This window comes from Tetranychus urticae, unplaced genomic scaffold (assembly GCF_039701765.1).
Source record: "Tetranychus urticae isolate SD_2017Ah unplaced genomic scaffold, NJAU_TeUrti_SD_1.0 Scaffold_4, whole genome shotgun sequence".
NCBI lineage: Eukaryota > Metazoa > Arthropoda > Arachnida > Trombidiformes > Tetranychidae > Tetranychus > Tetranychus urticae.
Genome location: NW_028315836.1, coordinates 149,990 through 173,450, shown reverse-complemented (window position 1 = coordinate 173,450; position 23,461 = coordinate 149,990). Strand labels below are relative to the sequence as shown.

At 32.9% G+C, this 23,461-nt stretch overlaps 1 protein-coding gene across 5 annotated transcripts in view; it reads right to left on the bottom strand.

Moving 5' to 3' along the window:
• Positions 1–23,461, bottom strand: part of LOC107363019 (kin of IRRE-like protein 3) — a 91,242-nt gene that overhangs the window by 21,558 nt on the left and 46,223 nt on the right. The window lies entirely within an intron of this gene.

The window sequence follows — 23,461 nt, the reverse complement described above, 5'->3', positions numbered from 1 at the left end:
TATGACTGGATTGTCTCTGAGTCAACCTGATTCAATGAAAGTTCATAAGCTATAATTATCCAGCATTCAAGATGTTTGTTTCCAGAGTTAACCTGATTGGGCCAATAAAGAATAGAGTTCACCAATTTGAAATCGAAATGAAAAAATTGAGTTTCAATAGAAGCTGAATCTCTTTGCATTTGAGACTTTGTCATGCTAATAGAATATTGAAAGTTGATAAAAAAATGTTTCCAATTTCAATTGGTTTCATAATAGCATAATGTTTTAAATATGATAATATGAAATTTGTTGTTGAACAATCGAGACAATTGAGTGAAGTAAACACATCATTTGATTTAATGATCAATATAATAAGGATTAAAAGTTGATTCAATTTTTTTGCTTCACTCGCACCATCATAACCATCATCATCAACATGATTCAATATTCGTTGAATATTTATTTCCGTCATTTTTGTTACAATATAATGTTTCTGTTGGATGATTGATGAAAAATGAAAACAACTCAAGTTTGATGCAAAGCTTATGCAAAAAATGGTGATTTAAGATGAGAGGAGAAAAGGTTAAGGAACCAAATGACAGGTTTATTTGAAAGTCTTGCTTCTCCTCAAATGATAATGATAATAGTATTGAAAGAGATGGAGAAGCGAATTGATAACAGGGAATGATGATGAGAAGAAGAAGGAAAATGGCCAATATTTATCTTCTCTATCGAAGGTGAAACAAGACAAAATAAAGTGATAATAATATTGATAAAAGTAGAGTCAAGTGGTTATATATTTGCTCTTATAAAGAGACAACTTTTTTTCTGTTTATACATGGCTCAATCCTTCAGCATTCTCAATCATCATCATAATCTTAGATAAAAAGAACAATAAAAAAGAGTAAAGATGATCAAGATGTTCAGGCTTGGCTGAACTGTTGATAACCAGGTTATAGATGAAATTGTGTTCAACTGAGTGAATAAAATGAGATAATATGAAGAAAACCACTTCAACTTCAATAAAATCTTTTTCTAATTCTGTCAATTTCGACTTTTCAATCGACACTTTTGGCACCAAAACGGATAACAGAAAAATGGTGTTAATAGCATTTCTTTATTTACAGAAAACTTTCCTTTTCCTTTTCCTTTTAACCAAATCTTGAGAATTGGTAGAAATGCGAATAAAACGAATTCAAATTTTGATTTTATAATCGATGCCACTTGAGTCTATAACTTGAACGACTTGAACGATTTGTGAAAATGGTTGAGGAAAAGAAACGAAAAAAATGCTTCTTCTTTTCAAGTTGACTGATTGTTGATTGATATAGTCAATGTAATAACTGAGACTTGAATGAATTCCAAGTTTTCTTGTTATTCCTTTTCTCTTCTCAGGTTTTTACTCTTCATCATCAGTTTACTGTTTTTGATGTTAATCAACATGATGATGATGTAAGAAAACGATGAAAAAGAAACAAGGATTGTTGTTATTTTGTGTCCCTTCGTTGATTGAGCCCATGATTGATGATTCCCATAAAGATGATCATCTTTTCCTTGCTTTTTCCTGCCATCTTCATAATCATCATTACCATCATCAGTCTTACATATTGAAAAAAAAAACAAACAAAAAGGTTTAGAACTTTTTTTTGTTAATTTTTGCTGAAAAAACGTTCAAAGTGACAAGTAAACACACACACGATAATGAAACGTTACACATTAACGTTTGGTTCAGTTTTCCTTTTCAGTTAAACTTAAACTAATCACAATTTCAGAGTTAAGTTCATGATTGAAATTGGGAGGTTACTTAATTGATGAATTAGATGGTTACTTTAGGGGTTCAAATGCACAGATAATTGATTTAATCAGCTATTTTCAGTTTCATAAGGCAACAAAATTGATTCCTCAGCTCATCATTTTAGGAGTGAAATGGTGAAAATAAAAAAAGTATCAAATTGTCTTCAAAATAACTTGTTCCATTGAAATTTAATGCAATAATGTTTCAAAGTAAATCATGAAACATCTATTTATAACCAGAAACCTGTAAAATTCAATATTGCCAGTTCTTTTGCCTTTAAATGAAACAGATTAATTCAGACAAAGCAAAATGTGATCACTTCAACGACTATTCAAGTGAAGAGATAATTGAAAGAGTAAAATGTCCACAAAATGATTTAGATTGTCATTTACCTGAAAACCTCATTTCAACATTTTGTGTCATAAGCATTTTCATGATTACGGTAAAAGGAATATCTTATCAAGTCAGAATAAAGAATAAAAAAAGGAAAGAATTGAAATTCGATACTCAACGCTTCATGGAGAAACAACAAATTTTTCAGTAACAGACATCAAAATGAAATGAATACCAGCAAATGTGAAACTTTTACTGAATCTAGATTTCGCAAAATGTAGTTTCTTCATTCGGTCAACTTTAATCAACTTTGTATTCAAGTTATTCAGTTATTTTGATATTGTAACAACGTTGGTATTGAAACAACGATAAATGAAGATTGTCTGTTGACTGAAAATCACAAATCACTGATTTGATTTTACTGTAATTTCGTTTTCACAAATGATCAAGTATTTGGAATAAATATTATCATTTTGTTTCACGATCATGAGAAATGATCTTCATCAGTAGTTGCATTCAATTTGAATAATTGGTGAATCATTTTCAGGGAAACACAATTTTAACCATAAAAGGAGTAACTTGAATAATTATGGTTTTAAAATTCAAGCAACGGCCGAATCGGCCGTTTCCATTATCAGATTAAGATTTGTTTTTTCATGTTTAAGTGTTGATGTTTGAGATGAAAAGCTATCAATGCATTTCTAGCAATAACATCAAGTGTAATTGCAATTGGATTATAATACAAAATTGGCTGTAGTAACGTTAGAGGAAGAAAATATCGATGAAAATGATGATAATATTCATGCTCATGATATTAGAATGTGGGTTTTGTCTGACTGTGCACTTAATAAAGATCAAGTTATAACTGTGCTCAGTTATCAGATTAGTAGATAATTTGGTTTTACTATTCAAGTTGACTTTAAGAATTGATTTATTGATGAAAGGAAAATAGAAAAGGTTTTCTTTTCTTTTGTTTTTCCTCTTTTTCTCGCTAAATGAATCTCTCTTGAAATGCTTATTTATTAAACAGGTAAAAAGTGATTTTCATTTTCAAAGGTAAAATGAAGGCAACAAAGCGCATCACAGCAACTCGGATAAGATTAAAAGTGATTAAGCAAAAAGGAAGAAAAAGAAGCGTGAAAAAGGCATAAACTTGTAGTAAAAAACAAGATGCTTGACCAACATCAACTGTTGGTTACTCAAAACGCGAACAACTCTTAATGCGATTCTTGAGTGATCCTTGAGCAATTACAGGTTAAGCCTGATCCATAACTAATTTTGCCTTTTAGTTGAAAACAAAAACAAAATAATATCTTTTCAATGGTCAAATTATTATCATTAACTGTTGTAATGATAACATAAATGAAAAGCTAATAATTTGAGATTAAAAGCCTTGAGGCAATGAGGTTGATTAAGGAGAAGAAGGTGAAAAGGAATGAAAATACGAGTCAATTGGATGAGGCAAAAGGGAGGAGATAAAGGTTACAGGTTAGGTGAGGTGTCAAGGGTGGGTTAAGGTGGGTGGTTGTGGTTATGGTCAGTGAGAATGAGAATCTTTGCGAATCTATTTTTGTCCATTTTAATCATCATAATGGTTACTCTTCTTGACTCAAGAGTAATGATTAAGCCAAGCAAATAGTGACTTGTTGGCCAATGGAAGGTCACTTAGCGTTATTAAATTTTGCACCTTCAATCCAATTAAAGTGTCAATCATGATCATGACTTCAATTATTTGCAAAATTCGCAAATCTCTCATTTCCATTAAACATTCCTATTTTGGTCAACTTTATTGACGATTAGAATCGACGAATCTTCTGTTTATAAAAATAGAACAAATTTTATCGATTAAATGTTCTAATGATTTTCATGCAAATCAAGGTAAACAATTGATTTTCCTTTTCTATTCGAATGAGGAAAAGCTGAATTCAACTTGTTCTGTATTACTTGCCATGTAACGATATTAACTGAATTATCATGTTTGTGATGAAAGAATGAAAAATGACTCAAATTATTGAACATAATTTTACTTTCATAAGTTGAGATTCTGATGAGTTTAAATGTAGCAAAATATTGTTAATTTTACCTGATTTTTCTCTTAAATTTGCTTCTGAATAAGTTGCAAATTAATTCATGTTAATGAAAAGAAAATTCTGTCCGTTTATAACAATGATAAAGTTCAACATTCATTTTACTGGTTGAAAAACAGGGAAACTTTTGTAAAACATTTGCAGCCAACAATTTGTTTTACTTGAGTTGACAGTAAAAATAAGAAGAAACTTTCTCCAGTTGTAATTTACAAGTTGATATAAAGAGGAAAAGTTGAAGAAAAAAAGAAAATCAAGTTTCTTGATGGATTTTGTGTGTATTTCCATGTTGAACACACACACAATTCAGTTGAATCCCTTTGTTGCCATGTTGATTTAATGTTGTCGTTGCTGTTATTGTTGCCTGTTCACATTTAAATGCATTGGGATTTGTAACAATTTTTCATGTAATCATGAAATAGCCTGATATTATTATTCTTATTATAATAATTGAACGAAATGAGGTTTCCCAAAGTAAAAGGTTAAAATGAGAAAAGCAAATTGGTTGAACAGCAAATTGAAAGGATTAACAATAAACTTTTTTTTTCTTCGTCAAAACGCGAATCGAAAGGTTTTGAACCAAAAAAAAGGTGACTTTAAACTTTGTTTCTTGTTTGCTTGCTCAACACAATTCAAAGGTTAATTTTGCATTTGTTTAGTTACAAGAAACTTGACTCTGAATTGAGCAAATGGATTTGTGAGATTAAGGAAAGTCGACGGAATTGAAACTCGAGATTTTTCTGGTGAATTGAAATGATAGACAAAAAAAGCAGAAATAAATGAGTTGTTCAATGATTTGAGTTTATGATGAAGAGAGAAGAAAAAGGAAAAATTATTCAATAAAGGAATATGTTGCAAATTGATGAAGATTGTCCGAGTTTCCATGACAAAAGCAAATGCTTTTCATGGAAAATTACAAAATTTAAAGTTATCAAATTTCTGGTCAACATTGACCTTTCACTTGCATAACAGTCCAACAAATAAATGAGATGGAAAAATGAATCGATTTTTACTGTAAAACTATTAATAAAAGTTAATTGATGTTAACGATTCAAGTTTGAAACAAAATATTTTCAATGAAATTTGCAATCGAATCGACTTGATATTGAAACTTCAAAACTAATTGATTGCTTGATGAATGATCAAAGATCAGAATGACCTTGATCAGGTTGGAACATTTTTCAAGATTCGAATCAATTGGATTTCGAGAATAAAAAATAGAACAAATCAATCAATGCTTCTGTTTTGGTTATTTAGTAACTTTTTGCTAATCTTTAGGTTATTCATTGATTTAAAGATGATCCAGTTTGGGGAATCGAGAGTTCAGTGATACTCAACGGAGTCGAGATGAAATGTTAAAGTTGATTAAAAATGAAATGGAAAAAGGAAAATGTTCCTCTTTTTATATAAATGCTGGAAAAGGGTAAATTGTGATTTATAAAAGTAAAATTAAAAGTGATGCGGATGCTGAGCTTAACCAGGTAAAATCAAAAGATTAAGGTTGATCGAGAATACAAAGGAATAGAGTTTCATCAAGGAAAAAGGGAAAAAAGAATGAGAAGAAAACTAAATCAAATTAAATTATTTGTAACTTTTTTTTCTTCATCTTCTTTCTCCTGCTGATGCTTTTCTCTGTTTCCTTCCTTTTTCATGCTGATTCCTGAGTATTTTCAACAACAATTTGAAACAAACAAAAGTTGACTTACATTGTTAGTTGCTATTAGTAAAAAGAGATGAAACTTTGCTTCATAATCTAATTTTGCGTTTTCTCGAGTAAAATACTTTCTTCACATCTTCTTTCGTCATCTTCATCATTCCAATCTTTCTCTTTACTCACCTTTCCTCACCTTTTCTCTTCCTTTTGCTGTCCATTTTCATTTGTTATTTTCATCACCACTTTTGCATAAAAATTTCACTCAATTTCAACATTCATTCAGCAATCAACTTTATTCAATAATCCTTTTCACTTCCAAATACGAACATTGAAATCACTTTGGGTTACTAAATCACCAAAACTCACTTTTGGTCAATGAATGAAGCTTAAAGATTCAGAATTTCTTCAACACTTTTACGATTCCCAATTTTTGCAAAAAGCAACAGAACTTTTGATTTGCCTGAAGCAACAGATTTAACGCAGTCTCTTCTGTCAGTTGAACATGAATTATCCGAGATTATCGAACTAAGTGAAGTGAATAAATGAATAATAGAAACGATTCACTAGTCTTAAGGAAATTCCTTGAAAAATGTGTGAATCGATTGTAATGTTGGAATAGAAAATTAGAATTTGATTAACAAAGTTGCCAGTAAAATGATATAAATAGAAATTCAATGAAAAAGAATAATTTCCTTGAATCAATAATGATTAAAACATGATGCTATTATAGTCCTTTGAACAGTTTAACATTTGCAAATGTTTTTTGTTATCATGCAAATTGTTTCGAAATATAATTGAAACTGATTTGAAACTGATTTATCGAAAAAAAGAAGAAAAAACGAAAAGAAATAAAAGCAATAGTAAAGTTTATTGAATTTAAAATTATCAAAACAGTCATCGACTGAAGCCATCGAACCGTTGAGAAGATGAAATTGATTCGCCTGAGGAATGATTTCATTCCTTACTCAAAGTTAAAAGATTGATCAACATGAATGGTCAAGTTATAACACAATGACCCATTTGGACAACATTCATGATAATACAATGTAGACATAAATTGTGATACAGCAACGTTAACAGCAAACAGAATGATTCTCAATGAGAAAATTCTGGTCAAAAAAAGAATCGAAAGTAAATGCCATTTCACCATAAAATTTACTTTTATTTATTTCTTTTTTCCTTCAATTTCTCCACCAAAATAAGTATAATTTTATTCGCAAAAAAAGAGTCGAGACACATTTTGATGCAAATTCTGGTTAAACGAAGGCAAAACTAATAATAAATTTTATTGTTACCATGAATGGTTAGCAATTATCGAACATGAAAAAAATTATTTCTTTCCTTTTCTTATTTAATAACATTCAACGGAAGAAAGCGTTCAATTTAAATAATTGCATGTCAATGGAAATAAGTTATCGAAATATTTGAATCACGAATTTCTTCTTTTCCAAAATTATCGTTAAATTTTCAAATGGATTCAAATTGACAAGTCGATTGTTAATAATACTTTTGTCTCATTATATTTTTACGCAACACCAATCGATTAATCTCATTGAATGAATCATTTCCAGTTGAACTTATCAAAATGCAAATAGATTTAACTGAGCAAAAATGAATTTCATAATTTTTGCTCTTTTCTAGAAAAAGCCAATTTTTGATGTTCGCAAGAAAAGAACTGCAATTTGATTAGAAAATTTAATCTGACTGATTGAAACCAGAATCAAGTTAATCATGGAATGGAAAGTGAAACATGAAGCTATTAATAATTTTGTGTAACCTTAACTTTTAATTCAGCAAATGAAAAGAGTAAAAAAAGGAAAATCTAATGAATGGAAAGTTGAGAAAATTGGAATCACTGGAAATGGCGAAAAAAAAGAAAAGCGAAAAAATGGAAAGTTTAAATAACATGGAAATGATTGAGATTTTTCATTTACTCCAGCAATTGGCTTAAAAGCAAAATTGGATAGTTTTTATTACTTTACAGTCTTTATCTGAACAATAATGTGTATTATGTTTGCTATTATTAGAGTTCAACTTTTTATTCACTTCATTATTCAGATTATTTGTTAACACAACAGTTCCCTTGACCATTGTGAATGGCAAGTGTTTAGAAGTGAGAAGATGTCCAAAGGAAGGGACAGGGTTTTATCATGACTTTTATTGCCCTTAACTTTATTCTCTTATTCAACATTCTCAATCAATCCTTTTCTTCGGTGTACTTTGGATTACTTTTTCTGGTTCTTCTTGTTCAACACTTTCTTTGCTTACATTTTTCACTTTTTCCGTTTTCTGTCTTTTCAGTTTCTTTTCAGTTTCTTTTCGAGGTTCAAGTAAATTTATCCAGAAAAGGCTTATCGATCATTCTTAACTGTATATTTGTTCAGAGATGAAAAACCAATGATGATAACGATAATGATGATTATAGTTTACAGGCTTCAACTTGTTTAACAAGAAGACTTTGAGAACAATAAATTGCTTCTGTTTTTCCTGTTATTTCATTCCAATGGTTCAATCTCCATTCCAAATACATATTATCTGAGAAAGCAAAGTTTAATCAAAATATATTGACCTCATTTGGTGACATATTTTATCCTCAAATTGTTATCTTTTGGTGAACTTTCATTAAGTTCAAGTTCACCATTTCTGGTGTTGTATTCAAACTGAAATCCAGAACAAGAAATGAAAGTTTTTCCATAAATATCTTTGAAAAGTGGAATTCGGTGAAATGTCCAACAATATTTATGTTAATCAAGCTTCAACTTGGTTAACCGAAGAGAAAAAAAAACATTTTCCATTCAAAATCATTTCCATATTTATTCAAGTCTGGAATTCCAGTCAAGCTCAGCAATGATATTAAACAGTAAAACCTTAATTCTGTTCAGTCATTCCAATTGCATTGAATAGTCATCAACAGATTCTTTTGGTGGCTCAATTTATCGTTGAAAATAACTCAAAAACTAAATGTTAGCAAACGATGCGATTTTCATGCGATCTTTTAATCGACACTTGACGATCGAAACATTATTGACTGAATATGGATCTGATTACGATCTTTCAACTCTAGAAGTTGACAAAATTCAAGAAATATATTGAAAGTTTATTCGGAAAAGATGTTAAGAGAAATCAAAGAAATAAGAAGAAGGTAAAAATAACAGTAAAATTGAACTGCAAGTTGAATGGTTGTTGATGAAATAGACGATAAGATGAAGGAAGGAAGGAAAAGAAATGAAGATGAAAACATGAACAGTTTGTCCATGAATCCATTGGGAATGTTAGGTGTGAGTTGAAAGGTGTAAAGAGGGAAAAGTAGACTTTCGAGTTTCTCGAAGCTCTTTTTTTAAAAGCAACTTCAAGTGCAGTTATTGAAGCCATCAAGATTATCTGGATAATAATCAGTGTTTAGGAAAATTAAAACAAAAAGTTAACTTATCAGTTGCAACACTTGATTCATCATGTTTTCACCGTTTATTGAACAAGACTTTTCATTTATCGTCAACTTTTTTCTTCCATCAAATTTTAATAAGAATGAGATTTTACGATTTAGATGTTCACTTGAAATTGAATTAAATGGTAATAAAAAAAGATTATGCATTTATGTAAAGATAATTTGCTGCTGCTATTAACATTAGTCTATTCAGGGTTGGCTAATGTAAAACTGGTGAGAAGTTAATATTGTAAGTTGTCATGAAAATAAACACATTTTTGGTGTGTTGGTACTTGGAATACATGGTAAAAAGAAGTGATGATAAAAGATGTTTAAGATGTTCCAGCAAGATGAAAGTGAATGAGAAAATTTATGAAGAATGAGAAAAGGTATAAAAGAGATTCTATTTGATATCATGTTTTTGTTTCAAGAGCAATATTATGTTATGATGTGGATAATAATAATGATAATAAATATAAATATAAATACATATAAAAACTTGTATCAGCAGAATGTAGTTGTGAGATGATTATGAAGCAAGAAAAGTGTAGATTCATTGGGCTCATAAAACATGATTGAGACCAATGGTTCCATCAATCTCAACCTTCTTCAGATGAACTTTTTCTTAAGATGTTCTGTGAACAATGCAATAATAACATCAATATCAATAACAGTAACAGCAAAGTTTACCAAACAAAAAAAAGAGAACATAAAAAAGTAAACTTTTTCTTTGCTCTTTCATAAGAAAAGTTATCAATGGATTTATTGGGTTAACAAATGTTTCTCGATAAAATAATTGTAACAATTTCGAAATGCTATTCATAGGATCAACGAGTTTGCAAATCGATAGAAAGTTTCAATTCAAAGTTTGCATAACTTTGAGAAAAGAACAGAATTTTGGTTGAATTGAAAAATTCTAATTAACTTTGATTGAAACAGAAAAGGTTTTGGATCAAACATTTTGTTATGCCTTGACCTTAATGCAACTTTTCACGGGTCAATAGATAATTGGTTTGCTTGTGATCAGTTGAGAGTGAAAGGTTTGTTACGGTAGTAATCTGAAGGAAGACTGCGAACTTGCTTTCACCACAAGTTTTTAGCTCGTATCTTGGATCGCTATTAAGCTCTACACTTGTTCAAGCTACTGAGTTTCATAGATCTCATAAGAGATGAGGAATCACAATTCAAATAGATGTTGAGTTTTACTGAACTTTATTAATTGAAATTAAAGAAAGTAATTTGTTTAACTGAATATTTCTTAAGAAATAAGATTGAATGAAGTTGACTGTTTTAGAAGTATTACAAGGATACTGAAAGATGGTGACTTACTTAAGATGTGAAGTTAAGAAGTGATGAGAAGAATGAAAAATTAGGTTTTTATAACCTTTACAAAACAAAGGGATAATTTTGGAGGGAACAATAGAAAGTGAATCAATTTCTCTTTCGCAAATGTGTCTGGTTTTGGTGTCTTACCAGTGACCAATTTTTTACTCTTATCAGTAAAATTAACCTTGATAAAGCTTTAGCTTTCAACTGTTACTTACATGTCTTGAGACATATATCTCACGAGAGATAGCTTGTAGCCTTAACAGTGCTTTTTGGATTAAGAGTTAAGGTGAGAGAGAGTTGAAAAGTTAGTTAAAAAAGAAAGAGATTTTTACAAGTCTTTCTTAATGGCACTTAATTTTCAACCTTAAATTTTGGTCAAATCTTAACCAGAATTGTGGTTAAATTTACAAGGTTTTAGAAGGCTTAGAGAAGATTTACTTTCAGGATTTGAACATTTGAGAAGGGCATTATTAGCATGGTTAACATAGTTTTCGAGAACTGAATTTGGATATTGTTTAAACAATGAATTTAAAACTTAATTAAATTGAATTTAAATGAATTAAAACTAAATCAAAGGTTTGAATCAAAGATTCAATGACAAAAACAGAAAGCAATTGAATGAATTTTCTAAGTTCAGATTTCTACCTTTCACTTCCCTGAATTTAAGACCTTGAAATCTTAGGGAATTCAGGTTTAGGGATTTCTGTTAGAGGAATTAGAATCATTTGATGAGGACCTTTGATGAGTAGGATAAAATACATGACGGCGGACTTGTGAGGAGGAAATTGGTCTGTGATAGATGGTTGTTGTTGATGATCCTGATGATCCTGTGGAGGTGAAGGAATCTATTGAACTTTCAGACATTCTGGATGAATTTGATTCCGGGTTATCCTTTGCTCTGAGATGTCTCCATGGGCTAGGCGGGATTGGATAAGGAATTACCTTTCCTTGTGCATAATTTCTTGGTGTATCTGAGGAGGTGAGATCTGTGTTGGAGGAAGAAGTTGAAGTTGAACCTGAAGAGGTTGCTGAGAATTCAACTGGAGATGAATGAGGAGCAGAAGGGGAACTTCGAGGTGAAGGAGTTCCGAGTAAATCAGCGATAGCTGAATAGATTGATGATGGAGTTGATCTTTGATCGAACTCAATGACTGGAGGAGGAAAATTAGGATTAACTTCAGCAGAATTGTGCCTTCGTTTCTTTGAATTTGAGGATGAATGAGATGAATTTGATGATGTAGCTTGAGCTACAGATTGTGATGAAGCAGGCAATGTTGATTGTTGAGATAATGGAGGAGTACCGGAAGGAGTATGCGGTGAAACGACTCTTATTGATGATGAATTATCATCATCGACTAAATCAATCAGAGGGAAGTTCTGAGGTCTCGGTGGTGATGGAGCTTGAGGACGATATTCAGGTGTGATTGAGTCAATTGATGAAGTTGAAGAGGCGGATGAATCAGCGGAATGAATGGAAAAGTTTGAATCGCTTCCATAATTAGAATATTGGGATGAAGTTGGCGAAGTTGCAGGAGAAACGCAAGGAGCTTTAAATGATAAATCTTGGTTTCTTATACCATAAGCCCAATTAGATGGCCATCGAGCTTGATTTGCTCTAACTCTCTTTTGATAAATTTCGAGAAGTCTTGCAACCTTTTTATTTCCACACGTTCGAACCATGTTCTCGTGATTGATTCCACCCCATTTGCGACTTGATTCTTCTATTTCCTGCCAATATGCCATATAAAGATTCATGCTAGTGATAGCTTCGATTGCTGGAGAATGAGGTTCAGCTCGAAGAGTGAAACCTGGGAATAGCAAGAATGAGATGAGGGAAAGAGAGGCTGGAGATGCTATATAAGGCGAGAAATGTTGAGTTATTTCCCTGAATTTATGCTGAAGAGCATAAATTTCATCTGGATGAAGGTCCAATGAATGCATAACATTGATCAGTCCTGATCCAACAATAGCAGTAGCGGTCAAGAAGAAGGCAAGGATTTGATCTCTTACGGAGATAAAGGACTTTGCATGTTTGATGTCTTGTGGAGTAAGACCGTGGAATTGCGTATCCATTTTAGCTATATCATCGTGACGAATGAGAGATTCATACACAATATTTCGATATCCATCGACAATTACAACCCAAACTGGTCTAGGTCGTAGAGCATCTCTTTTTCCATCGACTGTCCATCCATCGACTCGACAATAAGACATATGGATAGAGAAGGTAGTTTCAGGAGAGGGATGAATATCAATGTTTTGTTTGATGAGCTTCTCAGTATTAGCTCGAAGAGGAGGCATATTGATTGCAGTGAGATTGTGGAAAGTTCGAGTTAATAGGTCAACCTTATTCTTGCGATTGACTAAAGCTTTTACATTTGATGTTGATGGAAAGATGTGTTCCATTCGGAAACCACGTAATGAGGGAAAATTATGCTTAGCATATTCGAACAATTCTTTTTGAAGTTCAGGGGAAAGTCTTAAGATTGGATTAATTTTGATGAACGGAGTCAATCGTTCTTCGATTTCAGGGGCTACATGTTTAGGGAATGGAGGATTTGATCTAGGTATTCCACCTCTTGCTACTTTGACCCATTCTTCCGAATCAGTGAGAAGGTAAAAGGGAACTTGGGACCAGGTAATTGTATGAGGTCGAGGTTTAATTACGAGAGGATCAATCTTTTTACCCATAATTGGTTCAAAACCAACTATATGTTGAGCAAAGTATTCACCTTCGTATAAGGGATGAGTGGGATCTTGCATTTGTTTCTTTGCATCCCAGAAACCTAATTGAAATTGAGCGATGGATCGAATAGCGACGGGACTTAGAAGAGGGTCATTAGGATTTTCATCCTTGAGATGGGATAAACAAGCCCAGAGATTCATTTTCTCGTACCATTGATTATCATGGCTACGATGATTTTCAGGTAAATCAAAATTTCCTGTTTGAAGATGCTGAGGTAAAAAGTTTGCTAAACTTTTTGGAGCTTTCTTTAGCTCTTCTTTCTTTTGTGAGGGAACTGAACTTGTTTCAAAAACAAATTTGAAATAGAATTGTTCGCTGAACAATCCAAGTCTACATCTAGGTTCATGTTCGAGGAATGAATCAAGGGGTAAGTTTGCAGTGCAGTGAGTTCGTCTGCATTTGAAGGTTGATTTGTTATAAATTTCAAGGGTTTTCTGATTGTAGAGTTTCATAAAGAAAGGGTAATCATCTCTAGATGAATGAAATTTGATGCATTCGGGAAGTATGCAAAGGAATTGTTCAGGATGTGAGATTGGGAGTAAGCCAAGTATTTCAACTAAATTTCGAAGCCAACCAATACAACCTAAACAGTAACATTTTCGGCATGATCGACATTCACGAGGATTTAGTGCAAATTGTTCACAGAAGTGACATCTAATTTGTTCCTCAATTAAATCAAACTCAGGATTAGTGATATGAGCACGAACTATTCCGTGAGGAATTGTAGGTAACTCCATTGTCTTAATAGATTCATCATGAAAAACGTTATCATAAAGCTTGAATCTCATGAATTTGTCAAAATCATTTCGAATGACTGAAAAAGTTTTGGCTTTAGCTTTGACTATCTTTTTGATTTCAAAGAATCTTTTATCAGATACAAAATCGGGGAGAGGTGCAGTTGGTAAAGGTGCAGGGTATTCATTTTTGGCAAAAGGATAGTCAGAAGGTTTAAGATAACGATTGGGCCAAAGGGTACGAGTTAAATTTATTTTAGGAGGGACTGGAATAGGTTTGAAAGGAGTTTTACTGTAAAGATTCGGAAGGTTTTGATCAATTTGAGGGGCATTACTAGACCTTTGATTAAATGGTACAATTTGAGAATTGTTGGATGGAGACTGTTGACTGGAATCATTGGATTTGGAATTTCCCAACAAGGAATCGTGAATCATTTTGCTGACTTCTATCCTGGCTGTTCCTGCTGGAAATTTGTGAACATTCATTTGTCCATCTTTCTTTGTTACCAAATGAACTGAATCCTGGAAAGCGCGTTCTTCACGAACTTGATTTTGATTGGAGATTCTTCGCGAATCTCGGAACTTTGCATAATCAGAGTCAGGTTTAGGTTCTTGACTAGTCTTCGCGACTTGTTTCTTGATTTCGATTGCAGTTGGATCTGTCACAAACTTCTTCATTGGAATCTTTCCTTTCTTGGAAACTTTAGCAAAGTTTTCCGGATTCCAATCGAATGGAGGTTCTTGATAATTTTGATGAGCAAGAGTCTCAGGAAACACAGTTGATGGAGATCTTGGTTTTCGACTAAGTCGAACAGCATCAGTTTCATCGTCTGTTGAATCTTCACTAAGGACATTAGCCTTAAAATCGTAATTATCACGAGTGTAGCGAGTGTTTGGAGGCGGCGGAGGAGGAAGCATTTCGCCTTGAGTTGATAATGATGGTAATGATGAGGATCCTTTAATTATGATGGATCGGTGAACTCGTTGATGAGTGTTTGGCTCACTTTCTGTGACCGAAGGAGGAGGACGAGGAACGTAAATTTTAACACTTGGGTCATCGCTAAAGCGAGCTGGAATTAAGTCAGAATCTGGGAACTTATTGAGAGGAACTGGCGATGGTGATGGTGATCTGATTCGATCAACTACGATGTGAGGTGTAGGAACACGAACAGTTTGTCCTGAAGGAAGGATTCTTTCGATTATAGTTTTCTTAGCAGGTTGCATTATGATAGTTAAGATTGTTTGAACAATGAGAATAAGTTGAATCGGAAAGGAATTGAATTGAATAAAAAGGGAACTGTTGGAAAGTTTAGTTTTAGGAATAGTTTTAAAGAACTGAATAGATTTGGATAACCAAGTGAAAGGTTTAACTGAACACAAATTGAAATGATTTGAAAACTTTGAAATAGTTCTGAAGGACTGAATATGAAGATATCCTTTAAAGGATGAGAATGAAGAACAGAGTTGAGAGTTTGAAGATACTTTGAAAAGTGAAAAGAATTCACAATTTGGTGAAATTACTGAGGTCTTAGAAGACTGTAAAAAGGGTAATAATTGTTGAGAACAACAGGTAAACAAGTTCAAGAAGAACGAAGGATTAAGGTAAAGTCGTAAAGTGAAATTGAGACAAGAATTTGAGGTTGGATTAGCGAAATGAGTTGAAAGTAAAAAGAACTTAAGAAATTTTTCAAATGTAAAGCTTGAGCTTTGAAGTAGTCTAATGAGAAGAGAACAGTAAAGTGCGGGATCAAAAGATTCTATTGTCTTTACTTTGGTTACATTGGTACCAGAGGGGAAAAATTTTTCTCTCCCTTGATTACCAAATGCAACGCCATTGGTTAAAAAATCGGTTGAGTGAAAGTTTAACTTTGGTAATAGTTTGATATCAAAACCAGGCTTTGCCGGTGAGTTATCAAAGCAAAGATATAACACATAAGTGTTGGCGGGAAAATTTTGTCTTTTTGTCTGGGATCTTGTTTGTCTCTTACTCATATCATTTGAATGATTAATTAGTTTTTTAGATTGCTTTAAAATTTCTCTATCTGCTGAAAGATATTTTCTTTTGATTTTAGGCTTTTTAGCAGTAATTGGGAACTCTTTTTCAATATAATCTGAATTATCGGAAAAGTTTGAAGAATCTGAATTTGAATGATTTAAAGGATTTTGTTCAATATTTGAATTAGAAACATTTGCATTGTTAAATATCTCTTGAGAGATTGGCTTTGAAAAAGTATTTTGATCAATTGTATTGTTTGAATTAACTCTTGTAGATGAATTTGGTTTTGTTTTAACTGATTTAGATATATCTTGAGATATGGTTTTTGGGGTTAAATCTAATTCTGAATCTGAAGAGGTTTGATTAGTTTGAGAGTTGAAAGGAATGGTTAGAAATTTATTTAAATTGTAATCATCTTTTGAAATGATTAATTGCTGGTCTAATTGTTCTGAATCTGTTGATGATTCCTGAGAATCATTTGGAATTGAATTGAAATCTGAATCTAAATCGGAATTTTGAGAATTTATATCACTTGAGTGATCAACTAAATCATCTAAATGATTATCTAAATTATTAACTGAATTATTAACTGAATCTAACTCTGGGAAATTGAAATTTTCTGGTTCTAGAAAGTTGTCTGGATTAAAGTATTGATCTTTGAGCTTTTTCATTCGTTCATCTAATTCACCTCGGTAGAGTTTTGTATTTGAAACATTTGAACTAAATAATCCTAAATCTGTTGTTTCTAACAATAAAAGAGATCCTTTTTGCATTCCACATACTAAGTATGGGCCGTGATACTTTTCTCGGAATTTCTTAGCTAATTTTGGGTCAACTGATTCATTCTTTACGAATACAAAATCGCCTAAGCGATATGGAGAAGACTTATGTAAAGATTTGGTCCTATTTATCTGATAAAGTTGTTGAGAGTGAAGTCTAGCGTAAGCTAATTTTCTGGCTTGAGCAACATTCCAATAATTACCATCAGGAAAATCTAAAAGATTATCTAGAGGCTTTCTTGCATGTCGACCAAACACTAGGAAATAGGGTGAAAATCGAGTTATCTTATGGACAGAAGTATTAATCGCAAAAACTGAAGCTTCAAGGGTATTTTTCAGGTTTTTTGTAGAGTTTGCAATCACATAAGATCTAAGTCTTTCGGCAATTGTCCGATTACATCGTTCAACGATACCTTGAGACTGAGGATGATATGGATTGGATTTTTCATGCTTAATTCCATGTTCCTTAAGGAACTCATGAACAGCTTCACTTGTGAAGTTTGTTCCTTGATCCGTTTGGATTACCTTGGGAAATCCATACGTTTGGAATAAAGATTTTAACAAGTTAATAACTGTACTAGCGGTTTGATTGTTAGTCAATTTAGCAAAAACATATCGAGAGAGTATGTCAACCAATACAATTATATACTTTTTCACCTGATTAACTACAATGGGTCCTTGCACATCCAATTCGAATCTTTCAAAGATTTCTTTGGGAATAGGTTTAGTGGAAGGATCTACGTAAATTATGTTTGAAGGTTTAGCGATTTGACAAACTATGCAATTGTCGCAAAGTTGTTTTACTTGATCTTGTAAATATTGACACCAGAATCTTCTTGATATCTGCAAGTAGGTTTTTTCCGGGCCAAAATGTCCACCTAAGGGGCTCTCATGCTCATAGGCAAAGATATCTTTAAGGAGTTGAGAGTCGATAACAAGTCTTGAACCAAATGGTGTATTGATGTCTTTTCTGTAAAGCAATCCATCTCTAATCACATAGCGTTTAAGCGCTATTGAATCGTTTGAGCGATAGAGTTGAATAAGTTTTTGAATATCAGGATTGTTAGCTTGAGTGAGACGAACTTTTTCTTTCCATTTGCTAATTTCAGAAGGAGTTGGATTATCAGAAGTTTTGATATGATGAGTTTCAGAGGAGATTGAATAAGCAATAGCAGGAATATGATTTAAATCATTGAGTTGAGGAAGTTCATCTTGAAATAATGAGTTCAAACCAATATCGTATAAACGATTTTCAAAAGGATCAGCAATATAATCAATTAAATAGATTCTGTCGAGGAATTCTTCCTCGGGATCAATAGTTTTCCTATGTGACCATGAATTTTGATAGCGAGAGAAACAATCTGGAGGATGAGTTGAGCCTTTTTTGTAAACGACTTTAAAATTGAATGTAGATAGCATGATAGACCAACGCTGTAATCTGGAATTTTTGAAGTTTACTTTGGTAAGCTGGCAAAGAGCGTGATGGTCTGTCTCGATGAGAAATAACTCTCCTTCGAGGAAATGGGTAAACTTATTTACACCAACAAAGATAGCTAAAAGTTCCTTTTCAGAAACTGAGTAATGTTTTTGATATTTTTGGAGTTTTTGTGAGTAGAAGGAAAGGGGAAGCCAATCTTTGACTTCTTCGATAGGAGTTCCAGGGTCATAAGAGGGAGAATTTCGATCTTCTTGTAAAAGTATGCCACCAACGGCATGGTCAGATGCATCAGCAGAAAGTTTTCTTCTTAAATCGGGATCGAAATGAACTAACATAGTTGTTGAAACGAGGGAATCTTTTAAGGTATCTAAGACTTTTTTGTCTTCTGGTAAAATTCGGAATCTTTTTTCTTTAGAAATAAGACGATAGAGAGGAGCAGCTAAAGTTGAGAAATTAGGAATATAGCGGGAGAAATAATTGTAGCAACCAAGAATGCTTTGCAATTCTCGTACATTACGAGGATAAGGAAGGTTTTTTAAAGCTTCGACTTTCTTAGGGTCAGGTCTTATACCTTGTCCGGAAACAAGATGTCCTAAGAGGAGGATTTCTTCAAAACCAAAATGGCACTTTTCAAGTTTAACTTTTAAATTGAAATCTTGTAATCGATTGAGAACAAGTTTTGTGTTAGCAAGTAAATCGGGAAAATCTTTTCCAACGACAGGAACATCATCAAAATATCCAACGCATTTTTGATAAATAAGTCCATCCAGAACTTTATTCATCAATCTCTGGAAAATGAAAGGAGCACTTGCCAAACCCATTGGCATACGTTTGTAATGGTACTTTCCATCAGGCGTAACAAATACTGTCTTTTCCCTTTCTCCAGGCGGTAATTCAATTTGATGGTAACCTTGAGCGAGATCGAAAATATTGAAATACTTTCCACCTCTAACGACTTCTAGACAGTCGTCGATTCTAGGCATAGGATACTTTGGTACTTTGGTGATTCTGTTTAGTTTTCGGTAATCAATTACCATTCTAAAACTTCCATCAGGTTTAGGAACTAGGAGGGAAGGGGATCCACCAGGAGCAGTGCTATGCTCGATAATGTCATTAGCTAACATTTCGTTGATTATCTTTTTGAATTCTAATCTACGGTGAAGTGCGCAATTATAAGGCTTTTGATCAGGAATTTCTTGGGTATCAAGATCAATTTTGACTGGGCAAACGGAAGCTGGAACAAGTCCCAAATCATTTTTTGATTTAGAGAAACTTGCTTGGAAGGAATCAATTAAATCAGTTAATTGTTCTTGGTATGGTTGAGGTAAATCAGGATTGATTCGAGCTGCTATTTTTTCTCGGAAAGGTTGAATTTTAATTTCTTTACACTCTTCTTGAGTGATGAATTCGCATTTAGCCATTAATGCAGAGGAGCTTTCAGGAATTTGGACAGGAATAGGAACTGGTTGAGTTTGTTTCGGGCGAGTATCGATAATGTAATTGTTTTCAGCATTGTTATCAGCAAGGGTAGTAGTATCGAAAATTTGTTTAGTTTCTTCAGGAGTACAAAATCGGAAATAGAAGGTAGGATCAAGTGGAGCTGAATCTGGAAATTCAGAGCAAGTTGTGTGATAATGGTCTCCATCAGATTTCAAAGTAAAATAATAAAGATGAATGAAAGCATTTCCAATCAAGCAAACTGGTTCAAAGTTTTGGACGATGTGAACTCGGAATACTCGTGATTCTCTCATAGCTGGATGTTTAACAATAGCGTAGGCAAAACCTTGAGAGGGAACATATTGCTTTGCAGCAATTCCTTTTAATGATCTTGCGTAAGGAATAATATGAGCATTAAGTTCATCAGCAACACTAGCGTCAAGGGCTGATAATGTCGAGCCCGTATCAAGCAGTACTCGGCCTTCTCGAACTAATTCTCGAGTAGGTTTGCAGAGCTTGAATGTGGCTTGCGGCATATGACATAAGTCTGTTTCGCCTAATTTAGTTAGAAGCGGTACAGTAAGTGCTGAAGAAAGTGTCCAAAGGAGTCCTGGATTTCTCAAAGCATCAGCTTGAGGTTCAGGAGGAAGAGTATGAGCTAAATTTGAAGATGATGGAGTGGTGTTTGCAGGGGAAGTTGCACTTGGGGGTGCAGTAATTGCTCGGACATTGGGATTATTAGGATTATTGGAGCGATAATTTGGATTATTTTGTGGTCGGGTCCTACATTGTTGAAGAGTGTGTCCTGTTCTTTTACAATAGTTGCAAGTAATAGTGTTTGAATTGGAAGTTTGAGGAGGACGGTAAGGTTGAGGACGATTGGAACTAGGATTTCTTGAATCAGGTTTACGAAGATAAGTATTAATGTTAGAAGTTCGAGGGGGTTGAGAGGAATTAGTTTTATTTTTGTTAAAGTTTTTGCTTTGTTCAGCCTCGAAATGTTTACGAATAAGTAAGTTTGTAATCTTAGTGATATCATCATTAAGACCTAGGGTATTAATTTCATGAACAATGAAATGAGGAAGATGATTGAAAAGTTCATGTTTGAAAACTTCATCTGAATAAGTTCCTACAGCTTTGGTGAGGGAAGATTTTAACTTTAACAAGAATGTATTGGGATGTTCAGAAAGGTTATAACGAAGTTGTCTTAGTTGGTATTGTGCAGAATACTGCATTGCAGGAGTTTTTAAAGCACTAATTAAAGCGTCTAAATACTCTTTGTAGCCTGTGATGTTACTATCTAACGTATTAGCAACAGCTAATAGTTCATGGGCTAATGATTTTTTGAAACAACGCAATCTAGTTGTATCATCAACGTTCTCTTGAGCGAGTCGTTGTTTGGTATTTGTAATAAATTCAAAGACATCTTCGCCCTTTTTGAATTCAATAACTTGAGGATCTGGTTTCAGATTTGAAAGAGCATTCAGAAGGAATTGAGGATTTACTTGGGGTTCACTATGAGTAGAGGAAGGTGAAGGGTGAAAGAGTGGAGGAGGTTGATTGTTCTGTTGAGATATGGGATTGATATGAGCACCTAAGGTGTTCAAAATCTCTAAAAGCTTTCGCTGAGATTCAAGAGGGATAGGGATGGAACAAATATCTGCATAAGTTATGCGTAACATAGCCTCACGATCTCGACCTAATGTTCGTATTATGGTCTTTATCTCGTCTTCAGTGATTCCATTATGTCTGCATTGAGTCATCCAATCGGGAATAGCAAATTGAGTAACTGTAGCAGTAGGAAGACATTCGATGTCATCATCAGGTAATTGCTCACCAACAGATAACAAATGCGTTTTTACACACTCGAAGAATCTTCGTTTTGCAAGACATGGAATAGGAACAAGAACATTCCAACCTTGTAGCGTTTGAGTCATAGTCTCAAGATTCATTTCATAGACGATTGGTTCATCGGCTGCGACATTGAATTTTCTTCTTCTTTGAACTGCCATAATGAATGAGTTGAATATTGAAATGGAAAGTAAATCGGGATATCACTTAAGTGATGGTAAAGATGAGTGCAATAAAAGTTGAAACTTGGTTTAAAGTTAATTGTTGAAGAGTTCAGAGAACTGGAGTTAATTGTTGAAATTGAAGAAGAGTAAATTGGAATTTACTTTGAAGTTTAAAGATGAAGGATTTAACTGGAATTGAGTTATCGTTGAATTTAAAGTTGAAATTGAGTTCAGTTTAATTGAATTTGAAAGTTAATTTGAAATATTCTTTGAGGAATTATATTGAATTGAGTTGAATTAAAGTTGAATTGTATGGACGGAAATATTCTTAAAGGAATACTTATAATAAAGACTTTGATCAATTTTACCTTATGAGCTATATGGAAATAGCTATTGTGATCCTGATTGATGAGAGTAAGGAGATTGTGGAAAATCTTTGAGTCAATTGGAATTGAATTTGAAAGGATAGTTCTTGAGAACTGAATCAGGCACATAAAAAGCACGGCGAGTCCGATATTCTAGAGGGTTGAAGAATTACACAGAGTATAACCTTCGAAGGTTAAATTGTCAAGGTCGTGGAAACACAGAAACACAAAACAGGCACAGAACTTAGCGATCCTGCCAGAGTCGCCAAGTGAAAGGTTTGTTACGGTAGTAATCTGAAGGAAGACTGCGAACTTGCTTTCACCACAAGTTTTTAGCTCGTATCTTGGATCGCTATTAAGCTCTACACTTGTTCAAGCTACTGAGTTTCATAGATCTCATAAGAGATGAGGAATCACAATTCAAATAGATGTTGAGTTTTACTGAACTTTATTAATTGAAATTAAAGAAAGTAATTTGTTTAACTGAATATTTCTTAAGAAATAAGATTGAATGAAGTTGACTGTTTTAGAAGTATTACAAGGATACTGAAAGATGGTGACTTACTTAAGATGTGAAGTTAAGAAGTGATGAGAAGAATGAAAAATTAGGTTTTTATAACCTTTACAAAACAAAGGGATAATTTTGGAGGGAACAATAGAAAGTGAATCAATTTCTCTTTCGCAAATGTGTCTGGTTTTGGTGTCTTACCAGTGACCAATTTTTTACTCTTATCAGTAAAATTAACCTTGATAAAGCTTTAGCTTTCAACTGTTACTTACATGTCTTGAGACATATATCTCACGAGAGATAGCTTGTAGCCTTAACAGTGCTTTTTGGATTAAGAGTTAAGGTGAGAGAGAGTTGAAAAGTTAGTTAAAAAAGAAAGAGATTTTTACAAGTCTTTCTTAATGGCACTTAATTTTCAACCTTAAATTTTGGTCAAATCTTAACCAGAATTGTGGTTAAATTTACAAGGTTTTAGAAGGCTTAGAGAAGATTTACTTTCAGGATTTGAACATTTGAGAAGGGCATTATTAGCATGGTTAACATAGTTTTCGAGAACTGAATTTGGATATTGTTTAAACAATGAATTTAAAACTTAATTAAATTGAATTTAAATGAATTAAAACTAAATCAAAGGTTTGAATCAAAGATTCAATGACAAAAACAGAAAGCAATTGAATGAATTTTCTAAGTTCAGATTTCTACCTTTCAAGAGGTTTTAATTAAAAGATGTTATCAAATCATCCGACATTGGAAACTGAGTTTTATTTGCTGTTGAGCTTCATCAGGTTTTATGCATTTAATAGTTCTATAACTTTAAAAACTCAATTTTTAACAAAATCGATGCT